Raw genomic sequence first — 16516 nt, forward strand, 5'->3', positions numbered from 1 at the left:
GTGGAAGCAAATTAAATAGTTTAGCTATGTGCTGTATGAAGAAGTATGTCCTTTTATCTGTCCTGAATCTACTGCTATTCAGCTTCATTGGTTGGCACAGGTTCTAATATTATGAGAGAGGAAGAAAAAAGTCTTCCTATCTACTTTCTCCACACCATGCATAATTTTGTACACATCTATCGTACCTCCACTTACTTACCATTTTCTAAGCTAAAAAATCCCAAACATTTAGCCTTTCCCTCAGGGGAGTTGCTCTAGCCTCCTGATCATTTCGGTTGCCCTATTCTGCATCTTTTCCAGTTTGAAAATAGCCTTTCTGTAGAACTGTACACAGCACAGACTTGTATAAAGGCATTATGATATTGGCAATTTATTTTCAATTCCTTTCCTAATGGAGAAAGGGTGCCAGTGGCACAGTTCTGATCTCTGGGTCTTATGATCACCACTACCATATATCACCACTATTGTTGTTGTTGTTCAGTCATTAAGTCGTGTCTGACTCTTCGTGACCCCATGGACCTTAGCACGCCAGGCCTTCCTGTCCTCTGCTCTCTCCCGGACTGTGCTCAAGTTCATATTCATTGCACCAGTGATGCTATCTAGCCATCTCATCCCTGCCATCCCCTTCTCCCTTTGCCTTCAGTCTTTCCCAGCATCAGGGTCTTTTCCAGGGAGTTTTCTCTTCGCATTAGGTGGCCAAAATATTTAAGTTTCAGCTTCAATATCTGTCCTTCCAATGAGCACTCAGGGTTAATTTCCTTTAGGATTGACTGATTTGACCTCCTTGCAGTCCAGAGGACTCGCAAGAGTCTTCTCCAGCACCACAGTTCAAAAGCATCAATTCTTCAGTGCTCAGCCTTCCTTATAGTCCAGCTCTCACAGCCATATATTACTACTGGGAAAACCATAGCTTTGATTATACAGGCCTTTGTCGGCAAGGTGATGTCTCTGCTTCTTACTATGCTGTCTAGGTTTGCCATAGCTTTCCTCCCAAGGAGCAAGCGTCTTTTAATTTCATGGCTACAGTCACCGTCTGTGGTGATCTTGGAGCCCAAGAAAATAAAATCTGTCACTGCTTCAATTTCTTCCCCTTCTATATGCCAGGAAGTGATGGGGCCAGATGCCATGATCTTCTTTTTTTTAATGTTGAGTTTCAAACCAGCTTTTGCACTCTCCACTTCCACCCTCAACAAGAGGCTCTTCAGATCCTCTTTGCTTTCTGCCATTAGTGTGGCATCATCTGCATATCGGAGGTTGTTGATAATTCTCCCGGCAATCTTAATTCCGACCTGTGATTCATCCAACCCGGCGCTTCTCATGATGTACTCTGCATATATGTTAAATAAGCAGGCCTTGTCGTACTCCTTTCCCAATTTTGAACCAATCGGTTGTTCCATGTCTGGTTCTTACTGTTGCCTCTTGACCCTCATACAGGTTTCTCAGGAGACAGGTAAGGTGGTCTGGTACTCCCATCTCTTTAAGAATTTGCCACAGTTTGTTGTGATCCACACAATCAAAGGCTTTAGCATAGTCAATGAAGCAGAAATAGACGTTTTTCTGGAATTCTCTTGCTTTCTCCATGATCCAGCGAATGTTGGTGATTTGATCTCTAGTTCCTCTGCCTCTTTGAAAACCCAGCTTGTACTTCCGGTAGTTCTCGGTTAACGTGCTGCTGAAGCCTAGCTTGTAGGATTTTGAGCATAACCTTGCTGGCATGTGAAATGAGCGCAATTGTACAGTAGTTTGAACACTCCCTGGCAATGCCCTTCTTTGGAATTGGAATGTAAACTGTTTCCAGTCTTGTGGCCACTGTTGAGTGTTCCAAATTTGTTGGCATATTGAGTGCAGCACTTTAACAGCATCATCTTTTAGGATTTTAAATAGCTCAACTGGAAGACTGTCATCTCTGCTAGCTTTGTTGTCAGTAATGCTTCCTAAGACCCCAGTACTGCTTTTCCCACCCTTTTGTTGACTATGAGTGCTACTCCATTTCTTCTAAGGGATTCTTGCCCACAGTAGTAGATATGATGGTCACCTGAATTAAATTCGCCCATGCTTGTCCATTTTAGTTCGCTGATTCCCAAGATGCTGATGTTCAATCTTGCCATCTCATGTTTGACCACCTCCAGCTTACCTTGATTCATTGATCTGACATTCCAGGTTCCTAAACAATATTGTTCTTTACAGCATCGGATTTTCTTTTCACCACCAGACACATCCACAGCTGAATGTCCTTTCAGCTTTGGCCCAGCCGCTTCACTCTTTCTGGCGCTACTTGGAAATTCCCTCTGCTCTTCCCCAGTAGTATATTGGACACCTTCCGACCTAAGGGTATCATCTTCCGGTGTCATATCTTTTAGCCTTGTGATACATTCCATGGGTTTTTCTTGGCAAGAATACTGGAGTGGATTGCCATTTCCTTCTTCAGTGGACCACATTTTGTCAGAACTCTCCACCATGACCTGTCCGTCTTGGGTGGCCCTGCACGGCATAGCTTATGGCTTCATTGAGTTACACAAGCCCCTTCACCTCAACAAGGCAGTGATCCACGAAGGGGATATCACCACTATACTTGCCACTGAATAGCTATAAAGACCACTTTACATATTTTCCCCAACTTCATACAAGTTGGTATACCATTTATTCTACATAAATATAGGGTAGGAAAAATAAACTTATGAAGAGGTTCTTTTTTGTGACACAAGTATGATGCCCCTGTAGAGAGTATGCAAAAGGAAAGACAGCAGATTATATAGTGGATCACATAATTTCCCCTCCCTATTAATATGTCCCATATGTTAAAGTGAGCCTTTGAAAGCAGGATATGATAAAAATTGTAATAAATACATTTCTGGGGGCACAGAAGGATCCCCCTTCCCCCCCAGACTGTTCAAACCACAACCTACCCCACTCTTCAGGGTCCCTTGACTGTCTGTGTAGCATTTTCAGGCTGCAGTGTGGAGGAGGGGCTACTTTCACTATCCCCACTGCACACACCAACCCAATCTCCCAGTTCGCACAATCGGCAGGCAGTTAACAAGTCATGGTGGCTTATGCTGCATGTGCTGGTCACATACCAGGGAGATTTGCATCATTACCTCCAGTAATGCAGCTTGTCATGTCATGTGAACCCAGCCAGGGTGGCTTGTTACCTACAGCAACAAGCCACCCTGGCCAGGTTTGCGTGATATGACATTATGCAAATCCATGTGCATAATCCAGGTCCATGTGACCATCATGCACAGCATAGTTAACAAGCTTGTTAACTGCCTGCTGATCGTGCAAACCTGGTCATAGAGTAAAAGGGCCCAGGAATATCTGACAAGCACTACTTATTTCCAAATTTTACAATTTTTAATTAAAATTTAATATAATTAAAGCAACACATCTACATCCTTATTTCCCCATAATGGTTTTATAGGATTGTGCATTTCATCTATATTTGCCTGAAGAGAAATAGTGAAATTATTGAAAAGGGAAGGATGAAGAAAATGGTCCCTTTGAATTGCTGAGAGAAGAAGTAATTTAAAAGTCTCACCTATGCAGCTCTTTGAGCGTCTCTTTTGACCTCTAATGGTTTATATGTCCCATGTATCTTTTATTGGCCAAGCTTGTCCTATAAGAAAAAGATATTCAATTAATGTATAAGCCAATAAAACACAATTACATTAGATAAAACATTTATTAAAACATACCACCCTGATGAATACACTTAGTCTAATTGCATGTTTAATTCGGTGTACATTAGCACTAATGAAAAGCTTTTCGCACCCACTGAAGCATTCGATTCCTCATAACCCGGCTCATCAACCTTTGTGTTGGTTCACATGCCTAAAGACCGTACATCCCAAACCACATTTTGATATTTTGCTAGACTATCGTGCAAACTTTTACTATAAATTAACAAGAAAAATTAAAAAGACAAGCAGATTTACAAAAACAAATAGTATTTTCCAACCAACAAATAGAGTTTGACATGCGTTCTAATCAGCCATAGAACCCTTATCTTTCAACCTCAGTTTCTTCTCTGTAAATTGGGAATAAAATAACTTACCTCACAGAGTAGTTGTGAGAGTAAATAAAATAATGGGTACAAGCCACCAGAAATGAATGAAAACTACACAAGAGCAGAGTAGTGCACAATCATTCATGTTTCATAATTTTATTTTCAGCTTCATGTGTCTCATCCAGTTCACTATATACTAACTGTAGTCTTCAACTACATTAAATAAACAAAAAATTTAAATTATCTAGCCATTGCTTTTACAGGCGCCAATAATTATATAATTATAACCCGAATTATATAACAATTAGTAAATTATCTTTTTATTTTATGATTGTTCTAAAGCTGCACTGCTTGGCTGCAAACTATCTGTTAAGACATCTTGTGATCCTATCTCATTACTGCTTAAACATCCAAGTATTTCAGTTCTAGATATTTGAACATACAAACTTAAAACTGGGTTTTCCTTAAGTACTAGGAAACATTACTAGGAATGTAATCATATACCCATATTATCTAGATGTAAGCCCCATTGTACTCAATGGGACTAACTTCTCAGTAGACATGTATAGGATTGCACTGGAAGACTCATGTCAACATCTGAAGAGTAAGTAGCTGTATGGTGTGTGGGGCATGCGCATATTCAGTTATTTGGTATTTGAAGTGATCATGAAGAAGGTGGTTCTTTCATTTAAACACCAAAGATATTTAGCATCTTCCTGCACTACCACTAGGAATACCTTCTGTGAAAGTTCCATGAAATTAATGGGGGTTTCAAAGAAATATTCAGATATGCCTAGCCTACACCGTCATACTTTGTTCCACTTCTTTATGTTTTGATTTGTGTCCTGGTTCTGCTCTTTCACACTTCCAATTTATATGCATTCCTTCCTTTCAGGACTTGGCTGTTTTTGAGGTTGAATTAATATTTTTAAAGGCATTTTTAAAACGGAAATGGTCAGCTGTGCATATATTTTTGCTATTTTAAAAAGCCATTTTAAAAAACCTAAAAATAGGTGAGAAGAAGAGATATTGAAGTAGAAAAGCTGCTGGTGATGTGCAAAATTGGAAATAAACTCTCCTGCCCTTCAAAAATATGGCATGGGGCTGCTACAAGGGTGCACCTATTCAGAGTCAGATTAAACACAAATAAACAAACGCATAGTTTTTTTGAAAGATGAAAAACTTCCCTAATGTAGGAAAAGTGGCAACTCAATGGCAAAGATGAGTCAGATTCCAAAATGTTTCTTCAAACAAATATGAGATACACAGTGCAGATTACTATTTCTTTAATACATGGAAGAGCAGGGAGCTCTTTGATCAATTAGAAAAAAAAAACTAAAATCCATAGTAAGGCAATATCTTTATTAGGACCACCTAAAATGTAGTAACCTTTTAGAAGCACTAAGGGCTTCTTCGCACGGAGCTTTTATCCTGCTATTGAGATTGCTCACTCATGGACATTTGTGGGCCCTTTAGATGACATCATTAACCTCCAGGGCGGCTCCTGCACTAAATGACCTTTATTCCATTTTTAAATAGATCAGAGATAATGAGGTATCAAATTACCCCTCTTGTGTTCTGCTTGAGTTCCCTCCGTGAAAAAGGAAATAAGAAATAAGAAACACAGCCAGACCAAAGAAGCATATGGAAGGCTCAGATAAGGGGAAGGGGGGAAGGAAGCATATGTAAAAGGAGCTTGTTGTGATCCTGCATTTAAAACGGAAGCAGAAAGCCCCAATTTAAATGTGGGATTTTAGGCTGATGTAGAGATGCTCTAACATGGAACAAACAAACCTAGTGGAGCAAATCCTAATGAAGATATGACATGGGATGAAGATGTGCACAACACACAAGCTATTTGTGTTACAACTAGAGGTGGCAAAATCTATCCATTTCAGTTCCTCTCAGTTTCTCATTTTCCCAACCTTAAATTCATTTTGGCTGAGTTCTGCATTAGGATATGATTTTGTTTTTAAAGTCTGCATGAACATTCATATGCATTTTGTGCACACGTCTCCTAATATATTAATTACTGTGTGCATTTTTCTAATGTATGTATTCTTGTATGCGCTTTTTCAGAATGTATGCATTTTTGCATTGTGCGGTGTCCACTAACATATGCACTTTTGTGTGCACTTTCCCTAATGTATGCATTCTTTGTGCATACATTTGCCTATTGTCTGATTTTTTTGTAATCATTTTTTTAGCCGATTGCCAATGTCAGTAAAGTTTGAATTTTGGAGCACAATTTCAGTCTACTTATTGGTTCAGAAGGTGCAGATTCAGTATGTTCACATAATTATGTTCATATAAATCAATTTCTCTCCCATCCCTACTTACAATACTGAAGCAAATCACGTAAATAAAATTTTTAAAAAAGAGATGGTTCAAATGTGCCCTGATCATTTTCTACAACAGAGCTTGTTAAAGAAGATACGTGTGCTTGTTACGTGTATCTGTTTGCGTGCTCACCCTCGCCTCCCATGTGTTCTCCCATTTCTTATGCAGCCTGACCCACTTCTCTTATCCCCTTTTGTTTACGCTGCTCCAGCCTTTATCTTGCAATGTTTCAATAGCTTAATCTGATTTCATTTACTGCAACATGTAGCACCACAAGCACAGTTGCTGCTTAAAAGGAGGTTTACATTTTTCTTCAGAGATGTAACTGCTCCATATAAACCTACCATTAGGGAAATAAAGATACTGATAGGATTCCTACTCCTGCTGTGCCTGTGTGTGTGAGTGCATATAATTATACTGCTCCCAGTCCTCAGAGACTTGTGTGGGCGGAGAATTTTTTTTTCTCTTAACTCACAATATTTTGAAGGATTTACTGCACTTCTGAGAGAGAAAGAACTTCAGTGTGTCACCAAGCAGCAGCAGGTGCTGTGTCAGCAGAGAAGATGATAGAAATCATCTGATCAGGCTAGACAATATCATTGTATTACTCCTCCCTTGGAGGCTGAAGCTGAGGAGAAGCTTTCACCAAATGGACTTCTTTAAAATGAAGAACTATGATTTAGTCATTAAGGGGAATTAGAGTGAGCACACAACTACTGTGCCTAATTGCAACTCAATCAGGTTGCTTTCCTTAATTACAATCTCAAGTGGAAACACAAGATGAGGCAGGAGCTGCCAAAACAGCCAGGCCTCACTCATCTGTAATAATTTACCCCAGTGCCATGCTCTTCTTAACTCCCATTTGATCTTTTCTTTCAGACTCTCCCTCAAACCTTTGTTAAAAAATCCCCCAAACTTGTAATGACAGAAACTATTTGGTCAAGAAAACAATATTGAATATCTGGGAGACAACTACTTGACTCCATGGCATTTATGCTTTCAGTTCCTCCACAGTCCCATATTGTCTCCCATGCTATTTAACATCTAAACAACAACAACAACAAATGAAACCACTGAGTGAAGACATTTGGAGATTTAGAATACAGTGCCAGCAGTATGCTGCTGACACACAGCTCTATCTCTTGTTTTCATCAGATTCAGGTGAGCTAGAAGAAGTGCTTAATCAGTGCCTGGCCATGGTAATGGACTGGCTGAAGGCCAATAAACTGAAGCTCAATCCAGACAAGAGGGAGGTAGTGCTGATGGGTGGTCTGGGTGTGTAGCATTCTGGAAGGGGTTGGACTCCCCCTAAAGCAGAGGTGGGCAACTTGTGACCCTCCAGATCTTTTGGCCTACAGCTCCTATCATTCCTTACTATTGGCTATGCTGGTTAGGACTGATGGGAGTTGTAGGCCAAAACATCTGGAGGACCACAAGTGGCCCACCCCTGCCCTAAAAGATCAAGTTCATAGCTTGCAAGTTCTTGTAGATCCAAGTTTGTCACTAGAGACACAAGTGTATTCTGTAGCACAGAGTGTCTTTTAGCAGCTTACGCTGGTACACTAGTGTTGCAAATTGGGAGAGGGGAAATTAATTTCCCTTCTGGTGGACCCCTTTTTTTACCAGAGTTTCCCCAAATAAGAAATACTAATAGGCTGCCACTAGTTAGGACAAAACTCCTGATACACCCAAGTCTGTCTAGCTGTTTGGGGAGTTTCTGAGCCCTATTACCGAGGCCTCCTCCTTCAGCCCAGTCCTAGAAAAAAAAAATAAAAGAATGGGGCATTGTTGATGGAGAGAGGAGTCAGGGCTGGGTTGATTTAGGAGATAGTAGTTTGTTGGTAACAACTATTTCCCCCACACCTGCAACTTGACCTGCTGTTAGGTCCCTGAACACTTCTAGATGTTTACAATAAAAGGTGAAAGATGGAGTTCTGAAAGCATTGCAGGCCCTATGTGTAACCTCAGAGCCAAATCAGACATTATTTTACATTAGGGCTGTGCACAGACCCCCTAATCCGCTTTGAATGTTGCTTTGGATCATCCGAAGCAACCCCGATCCACCTCGGACCGATTCAGACCCCCTCCAATGTGACTCTGAAGCGAGATTGAGATATCCGGATTGCACAGTTTAGGCATTTTCCCATTGACTTGCATAGGAAAACACAAATGGTCATAACCTTTCCAGTTTTTAGGATACAGGCATAAAAACTGGGGACCTCTCCACCCCACCTGCAAAATTTCAGACACTTTGGCCCAGTTATTTTTTTTGCTAAGTGGAGTTAAAATTTGAGGTTTTCTAAAGAAACTCTCCAAGCAAAGAGCTGCACCTTCTCCCTGTTTCCACGGAGATGTGTGAAACCTGGTCCCCTCCCAGTCCCCCTTGAGGGCATCCCACTTGCCAAATTCCAAACATTTTGGCCCACTGGCTTGTGTGCAAGGCGCAGGTGAAATTTGATTTTTTCCAGGAAAACTCCCAAAGCAAACAGCCATAACATCTCCCCACCTCTGCCCCTGCCAACACCCTGAAGATGCCTCATATCGCGCTGGATTGCTTTGTCACACAGTGGACTGTTATTGGAATAAGAAGGTAATTAATATAAATACTATATGTCTCGTGCATTTTCAACACTGCCTTGAAATTTGGACATATAGTGTTGGTGGAACTACAATTTAGCACGCGCGCACACACACACACACCACAGACACATAAGCTAAAGAAAAGCAGAACTACCTAAGCAAATGATGGGCGTCTTTAATTTATTGTTTTATCTTTCATGTTCTTTTATAAAAGGCAGGATAACTTCAAGAAACACAAGGCAATAGCGCAGGTGATTAGATAACAGCCAGATCAAACCCTATTTTTTTTTAAAAAATCCCTTCTTTAATTTCTTTTTTGAGAGGATCAACACAGAGAAGACAAAGATGGTTCACTTCAGCAAGGGGAGGGGGGACAAACACTACACACATAGGCTGCTATAATATGCCTTTCTTTAAGAATTTAGAAAGAAAGAAAGAAAGAAAGAAAGAAAGAAAGAAAGAAAGAAAGAAAGAACTAAGTGCTTGAGTATGACTTAAAAGGGGGTGGGAGGAACACGCCCAGAAATCAATGTGTTTTTTTTTAAACTGAAATAAGACTGGGTTTGTAAAAATCTAAAAGAGACAGAGTTGACTGACAAAACAACAAGGAAACAGAAAGGAGAAAGCAGAAGTAAGAGTTGATGTTACACAACAAACACAGCCTTTTCTGGAGTCCAAAATCGAGATAAACAAACAAATACAGGAATGGTGGGGGAGGGGGAGCATAGCAGCAACTTGCAAGGAAAGGCTATGTTAGTTTGAAAAAAATATGGAAAGGAGAGATGAATCTAATCAAATACAAATAACAAATGAGTTGGAGGTACAAAGATATAGGAGAAAGCAGCTGGACAAGGTGCTGCAAAAGACACTGTCCTAATGGGGATGGACGATCAAGGAGCAATGGAAGGGAACACTCCCACTAAAACCAAGCTGTTTCCTTTTAATTTAAATTCCGAGGAAAGCCTAATGGCGATCAAAATTGAATAAACTGAAGGAACAACTCCTAGGAATGCATGCACACGCACAAACAATCATCTACCCACACCAGCCCTTTCTCTCAAAGATACAGCTAGTGCAATGATCGAACGCAGCCTTTTACTGAAGTATATATACCCCCTTCCTCTACCACTCTCTCTGATTGGAGACTGCTAGCGTTGGTTCTGGCTGAGGGTTCCTATTCGCCAAAGCACACACCCTCCTCCTCCTGCTCTCACCTTCCCACTTCCCCCCGCCTTCCTGCATCCGCTCGCCTTCCCCCTCCCTCCCTCCTCCTCCTCCTCCTCCTCCTCCTCATACCCCTCCATGTGAGCATTGAGAAATTGATACGTTTTGGAGACAGCCTGTCTGGAGTGCTGAGACATTCAGTAGAGCTCTGAATATACGAGGCGGAGGAGACGCTTGGGGGGGGCGCTTCACCCTGGGGCGCCTTGGTACTGCTCTGAACCACTTTGTATCACGAGGCTTTTGCTCCAAAACAGCCCGCTTTGCCTCGTTATTCGAGCTTCGTAACGAGGCGGTGCACAGCCCTATTTTACATGTGTGTCTAGCAACTTTGCCTTTTAAATTCTTATTCTAAAGTAGGTCTAGGGCTCATGGTCCAGATCCAGACCCTTGCCTGGGGTGTAGGGGGACTTTTAAGATCTGGATGCCCCCTGCACCTACTCTAGTGTAAAAAGGAAAAGAAAACATAGCTGCTAGACACACATTTAAAGTAATGTCTTTTTTGACCCTGGGTCTTGGAGGTGGTAAATGCCTCCCTGAGAGAAGATGTGGTTCCCACCTCCTTGAAAGGAGACAATGCAAAGCCTTTGTTAAAAAGGAAGAAGCCAAGTTTAGACCAAAGAATTTGGAATAACTATGGACAAGTTTCTAATCTGCCATTCTTGGGCAAGCTGGTGGCCCTTCTCAAGTCCCGTGTAGGGTACATATGGCCCCTACTTTACAGGCCTTCAGGTGTACACTGAAGACTTACTTATTTCAGGTTGCTTTTTCTAGATAAGTTCTGTGATCCTATTGATTTTACTGGTTTAAATGATATTTATGGTTTTATGGATCTGCTGATCTTAAGGGGTTTATGCTGGTTGGCATTGTTGTTTTCATGTCTTTGTCTTAATCTATCATTATATACTGTTTTTACGATGATTTTGTAATAGCTTTTAAATTTTGACTTTTGATGAATAATTATATTCTGATTCTTTTGACAGAAACCGCCTTGTGAGTGCATTTGTTTTAAAGGCAGCCCATAAAAATTTATTTATTTATTTATTTCCTTTCTATACCGCCCAATAGCCGAAGCTCTCTGGGCGGTTCACAAAAATTAAAACCAAACAACACACAATAAAACAATTTAAAATATATAGAACATTAAAACCACAATATAACAATACAACCACAATAAAACCTAGCAGCAGTGCAGGAGTTTAAAATACAGATTTAAAACAGCAAAGCTAAAAATTTAGAAAGCTAAAATGCTAAAATGAATTATATGATAAATAAATAATAAATACATGCATCATGTTAACTGTAGTGTGTGAATACATAGCTAATGAAGCAAAGATTTTGTAGAGCTTACATAAAGGAGTCATTCCTGTGACAAAACTATATTACTGCACGTAAATCCAATTAGATGCCAAATAGAACTGTGTAACTTACAATTAGCTCCCACAGAGCACTGGAGGAGGGACTGCATAAGGCCAGGAATTGAGATATGAAATTACATTCAATCCAGCTTCTCTTTAGTTGCATTAAAATGCTAATGCAACTGCAATAGAGGGCACATTTGAGCCAGTGTGGTGTAGCGGCTAGAGTGTTGGGCTGGGAGGCGCGAGACTGGGAGTCAAGAGATCTAGGTTCTAGTCCCCACTCAGCCATGGAAGCTCACTGGATGACTTTGGGCCAGTCACAGACTCTCAGCCCAACCTACCTCACAGGGTGGTTGTTGTGGGGATAAAATGGAGAGAAGGAGGATTATTTATGCCACCTTGGTTTCCTAAAGGAGGAAAAAAGGTGGGATATAAATGTAATAAATAGATAAATAAATTTGACAGGAACAACTTCTTCAGCTTGCAATGCAGAAGCCAAGGGAACTTATTGCACTGCCTGACTGCATTTAACTGTGGTGCACAGCTTTCTTTGCCATGTCCCTGGGTTCACATTCATAACTAAAAATATTAACCTTATGAGCTCCTTGTTTATATTTTAAAAAAACTCACCAATCTTACACTTGGTTTAATTTTTTTTTTTTAGCAAGCTTCTAAAGCTCTCCCCAGTTTTCCCCTCCCCTACATGGTAACTGCTCACCGTGTTTTAACCTCAGAAGGTTTATTTAATTAAATAATTAATATTCCCACCTTTCCACCCAAAATGGCACTCAAGGTCGCTAACAATAATAAAACTGAGATTAAAACAAAAATGTGATTAAAACATAACTTAAAAACAAATAAATTCAAAATAATAAAAGAAAGAAACATCACTCAACCCAAGACCCCCTTTAGCAGCAGATAAGGTTGCACGCCAAAGGCCTGCCCAAATAAAAACATCTTTGCCTGCTGGTGGAAGGACAACAGGGAGGGAGCCAACCTAGCCTCCCTTGACAGAGAGTTCCACAGCCTGGGAACGGCCACCAAGGAGGCCCTATTATTAGAAAAGGCAGAATTTAGTCACAGAAAAAGGATTATGTAAAAGTGGGTGGAAAATCTTCATCATTTTGGCAGAGATCATTAGAACATGGCATTACATAAAAGAGAGCTGGAACACTTAAAGGTCTATAATAAATTACAGCAATACTGTATTGGGATATAACCTCTTGGCACTTACACAGTGCTTTATATCTCCAACCCCCTATGGAAACGTCAACAATTCAATTTTTTTTGTATGTTAGCCTCCTTAGTGTGATACACAATTTCATGCGTGGAAAATGAGTACGTCCCTGAAACTACTCTGCTGCCTCAGGCATGGTGGAGGGATCTATCCCACTCCAGTGTTGAAGTAGGTTTCACTTGCAAGTCCAGTCATCTTCTGTATGTGGACTGGGGAAGGGGTGCTATCTTGTCTTTCACCTCAGGCAGAAAAAAATCTTGAGTTGGCCTTGGATAAGACTATGCGTCCAATTAATTGGCATTAGGAAAGAGCTTTTTTCATAAGGAAAAATAGCTCCAATGGTTGGCAATATTGGGCAGTATCCTATGCTGGCCACATGCTAGTTGCAAAGGGAAGCTAGTGATTTCTGAAACAAATGGAAATGAGTGAAAACACTTGTTTCTGTTCCACTGACTTGTCCTGTTCCAGAAATGAGCATTTCCACTAATTTCTGGGGTTGCTTTAGGGAGCGCTAGTTCCTGTTGCACTAGCATTGGGTCCCACTAGTGCAACAGAACTAGTGGAGGCACAGTGGCAGAATAGGATACTGCCCATTGACTGTGTGTGTTTTTTAAAAGAGAGGAGTGGTGATGGTGGTAGGGCAGTGCTGCATGGTAGCCTGCTGGTATCCTCTGGCTTTTCTTTCCAGTTTTGGTGGCTGGTGTGGTAAGATTTCCTTCAACGAAAAAAATATTCTCATTGCGATTGGTGGTTCCACTGCAGGAATGTCTCACAGACAAGCAATCAAATGTCCTTTCAGCAGAGATAGTTTTATAGGTGCTATATGTAACAAATCAGTTTTAACAGGGCTGCCATGTGGGCTTTGGTGGTGGTGTCCTCATTTGTCCATATTTCGCCCTTCATTTTTTCTCTTATTGATTTTGATTTTAAAATAACCCACACCAGAAAATGTTTTCTAAACCCAGTGGCTAAGTGAACTTCAGCCTGTGAATATGATACTATGCAGTTTTTAAGGAGTGGTGGGTAAGAGGGAGAACATTTGGGGGATTCAAATCAGGACTACAGTACTCTTGAATTCACCCCCTCCACCTCCTGAAGCTGTCCTTTGCCCTGCCCTCTCCTACTGTTCAGGCAAGAAGACATTTTCTCAGGCATTGGTTTGTTTTAATTTTTTTCTTGCTGTTGTGGTTTGTTTTGTTGTTGCTCCTGTTTCTTTAAGGTCTCTATTAATTGTATTCTATTACAGATTTGGAAATCTAATACAAAAAGGACTCTTCCACATCTTCCTTTAGTTTAGCAAACATATTTTCATTCACTGAAAATATTTGGCACTGTTCTGTTCCTCCAAATACTATTCCCCTTTTCCCTGGTTTGTTAACCTAATAACTGTTCGAATCATGCAGCAATCTTCTCCCAGTTTTAACAGGGTAGTTGCTACAGCAACCTTGCATGCCATAAAGTATTTATTTCAATTTCTTAGTAAGTTATCTGACATGTTACAGATCATAGAGAGAGAATAAAAGATTTTAAGGCAAACAGTCCATGAAAGTATCAGTAGCCACACACTCAGCTACCTGAAGTAGCTGTTCTGAGTGTAGCCCAGCCTTCCCCAACCTGATGCCCACCAGATATTTTGGACTACTACTCCCAGCATTCCTGAACATTAGCCATGTTGGCTGGCGATGATGGGAGTTGGTCCAAAATGGCTGGAGAGCCACAGGTTGAGGGAGGCTGGTTGAGCCCATTATAATGTCCTTTTTAAAAAAAATCCCAAGTCTCCAATTTTGCTTGCAATGCTCTTATTCAAAGCTTTGCCTGAATAACAGCATTATAGCATTGTAATGTTCTTATTGAGGCAATTATGTGCATTATATCTCCTATAATGTGGAACACAAAAAATAACTAATTAGTCGTATAATATGGTTTGTGAGAAGGACTGGCAGATTCTGGGGGCAAATAATGGTGAAAGAGCTGTTGTCTTCATGCCCTGCTTGTAGATATCCAGGCGAACTGACAGATGGACAGCCATCTGTCAGGGATGCTCTGACTTGGATCCTGCATTGAGCAGGGGGTTAGACTCGATGGTCTTCTAGGCCTCTTCCAACCCTACTATTCTATGATTCTATGAACTGGCTGTCCACTACTGGAAAATGGATGTTGGACTAGATGGAGCCTTGGAATGATCTAGCAAGGCCTTACTTACATTTATATAAATTAACATAGCATGAGAGACAAACATCTTTGTGTAAAAAAAAGATTAACAAACAAACAAAAATGTGGAAAACTACGGGACTTTTGTTTTCTCCCGAAACCAGAGAAAAATATGAGACATCACTGTGCCTCTATAGTTAGCACAAGACTATTAGTGTTAACATTACCAGAACAAATCAATACAAAGTTATCCTCATATGTTTCGCTGCCTTGACAACATCAGCATTCCACAGGGAAATTGCACACTAACCAATAGCTGATGAGTTCTGCTCTTAATATGCTGAACATTCCTTGGAGTCATTCATGAGGTTGTGAGTTGGAAACACAAAAAGCAGTTTTTGCAACCATACGAATTGCCAAACAAAATGTGGGAAAGCCAAAAGTTATGAAAGTTTTTTCCTTCTGCTTTTGGAATGTGCTGCTAGTGTTCCTCTCCACTAGCAAAATGCTAATTTCTGTATGTATAGAATTATTAATTGCCGTTCATGTCTCCAAATTTAAATTAATTCCAAAGATGAAAAGTGATGTTCTTGCCAGGCTAACCAATGTTCTTGGCTTTGCTTTGGTTGTCACTCAGGGGCCAAGGATCTGTTATATATCTATGTAGAAGATGCTGTATGTTGACTAGAAATATCACATTACCATATAGCTTTAAAGAGTTACTACTGTATTCCTGGAAATGCCAGAATATTTTTTCCATTAATGAGAATCAGGGTGTGAATCCAAATTATGAACTTTTGGAGGCCAAAATCAATTTTATATTGTGAATTTTAATAAAAAAAAAGACCATTAAAAAAACCCAAATTTTTAGAAATATAACAGCATATTCTAAAGTCCTCAGTTTCAAATATTACAATATTCTAAGGAGAGAAAAAGAGAAAAAATGGTTATACATAAACTTCAGTAAAAGCAGACCAAATATCCAAATATAAGTCCATTTGCAAGTTACACCTGTATACCACTCTTTCAAATGTTGCTAGTGTTGTTAAGTCTTCAGTCCATTGCATTATAGGTGGTGAGCTTTTATCCTTCCAGTATCGTAGTATCAGTCTTTTAGCAACCACAAGGGTGCAAAAGATCCATTTACACTAACCATGTGTCACATTCCAAAAAACAGGTAAGTAATTTAAGAGAACATTTACATCAGTAAATGTTAAAAAGCTTTCCAACAGAAAATTTATCTGTATAATAACTTACTCCCAAAAGGATGCTACTATTGGGCATTTCCAAGACATATGAATAAGAGAAGTGCTGACTACATTACACCTCAAACAGTCAGCCGAATTTGACAACCCTTTGTTAAAGAGACATTGTGGCATCCAATAGACCCAAAACAAAAGTTTTTGCTGAATAAGGTGTAACTGAAGATCCATAGAAATATCCAATACAGACAGCAAAACAGTAAAAAAAAGTTTTTGTTTTTTAAAAGCCGAAAATAAACCGTTCGTCATTACTCTCGCTCTTAGAGCTGAGTGTAAGATTTTAACCCATTTCAAAAATTCTATAGGAAAACCAAAATTAGTCAATGCAGTAAAAATAAATTCCCAATGAATTTTGTCA

At 40.0% G+C, this 16516-nt stretch overlaps 1 protein-coding gene across 14 annotated transcripts in view; it reads right to left on the reverse strand.

Moving 5' to 3' along the window:
- The window catches only part of TSPAN18 (tetraspanin 18), a 414388-nt gene that overhangs the window by 45591 nt on the left and 352281 nt on the right, over positions 1-16516 (reverse strand). For all 14 annotated transcript variants that reach the window (XM_084850711.1, XM_084850739.1, XM_084850778.1 and 11 more), the window contains one exon: positions 3539-3616. The gene's annotated coding sequence lies outside the window, so the exon portion shown is untranslated. The remainder of the gene's footprint in view (positions 1-3538; positions 3617-16516) is intronic.

Source organism: Heloderma suspectum, chromosome 1 (genome assembly GCF_057233095.1).
Source record: "Heloderma suspectum isolate Gila_16-S chromosome 1, 16-S_ref, whole genome shotgun sequence".
In the NCBI taxonomy this organism is placed as follows: Eukaryota; Metazoa; Chordata; class Lepidosauria; order Squamata; family Helodermatidae; genus Heloderma; species Heloderma suspectum.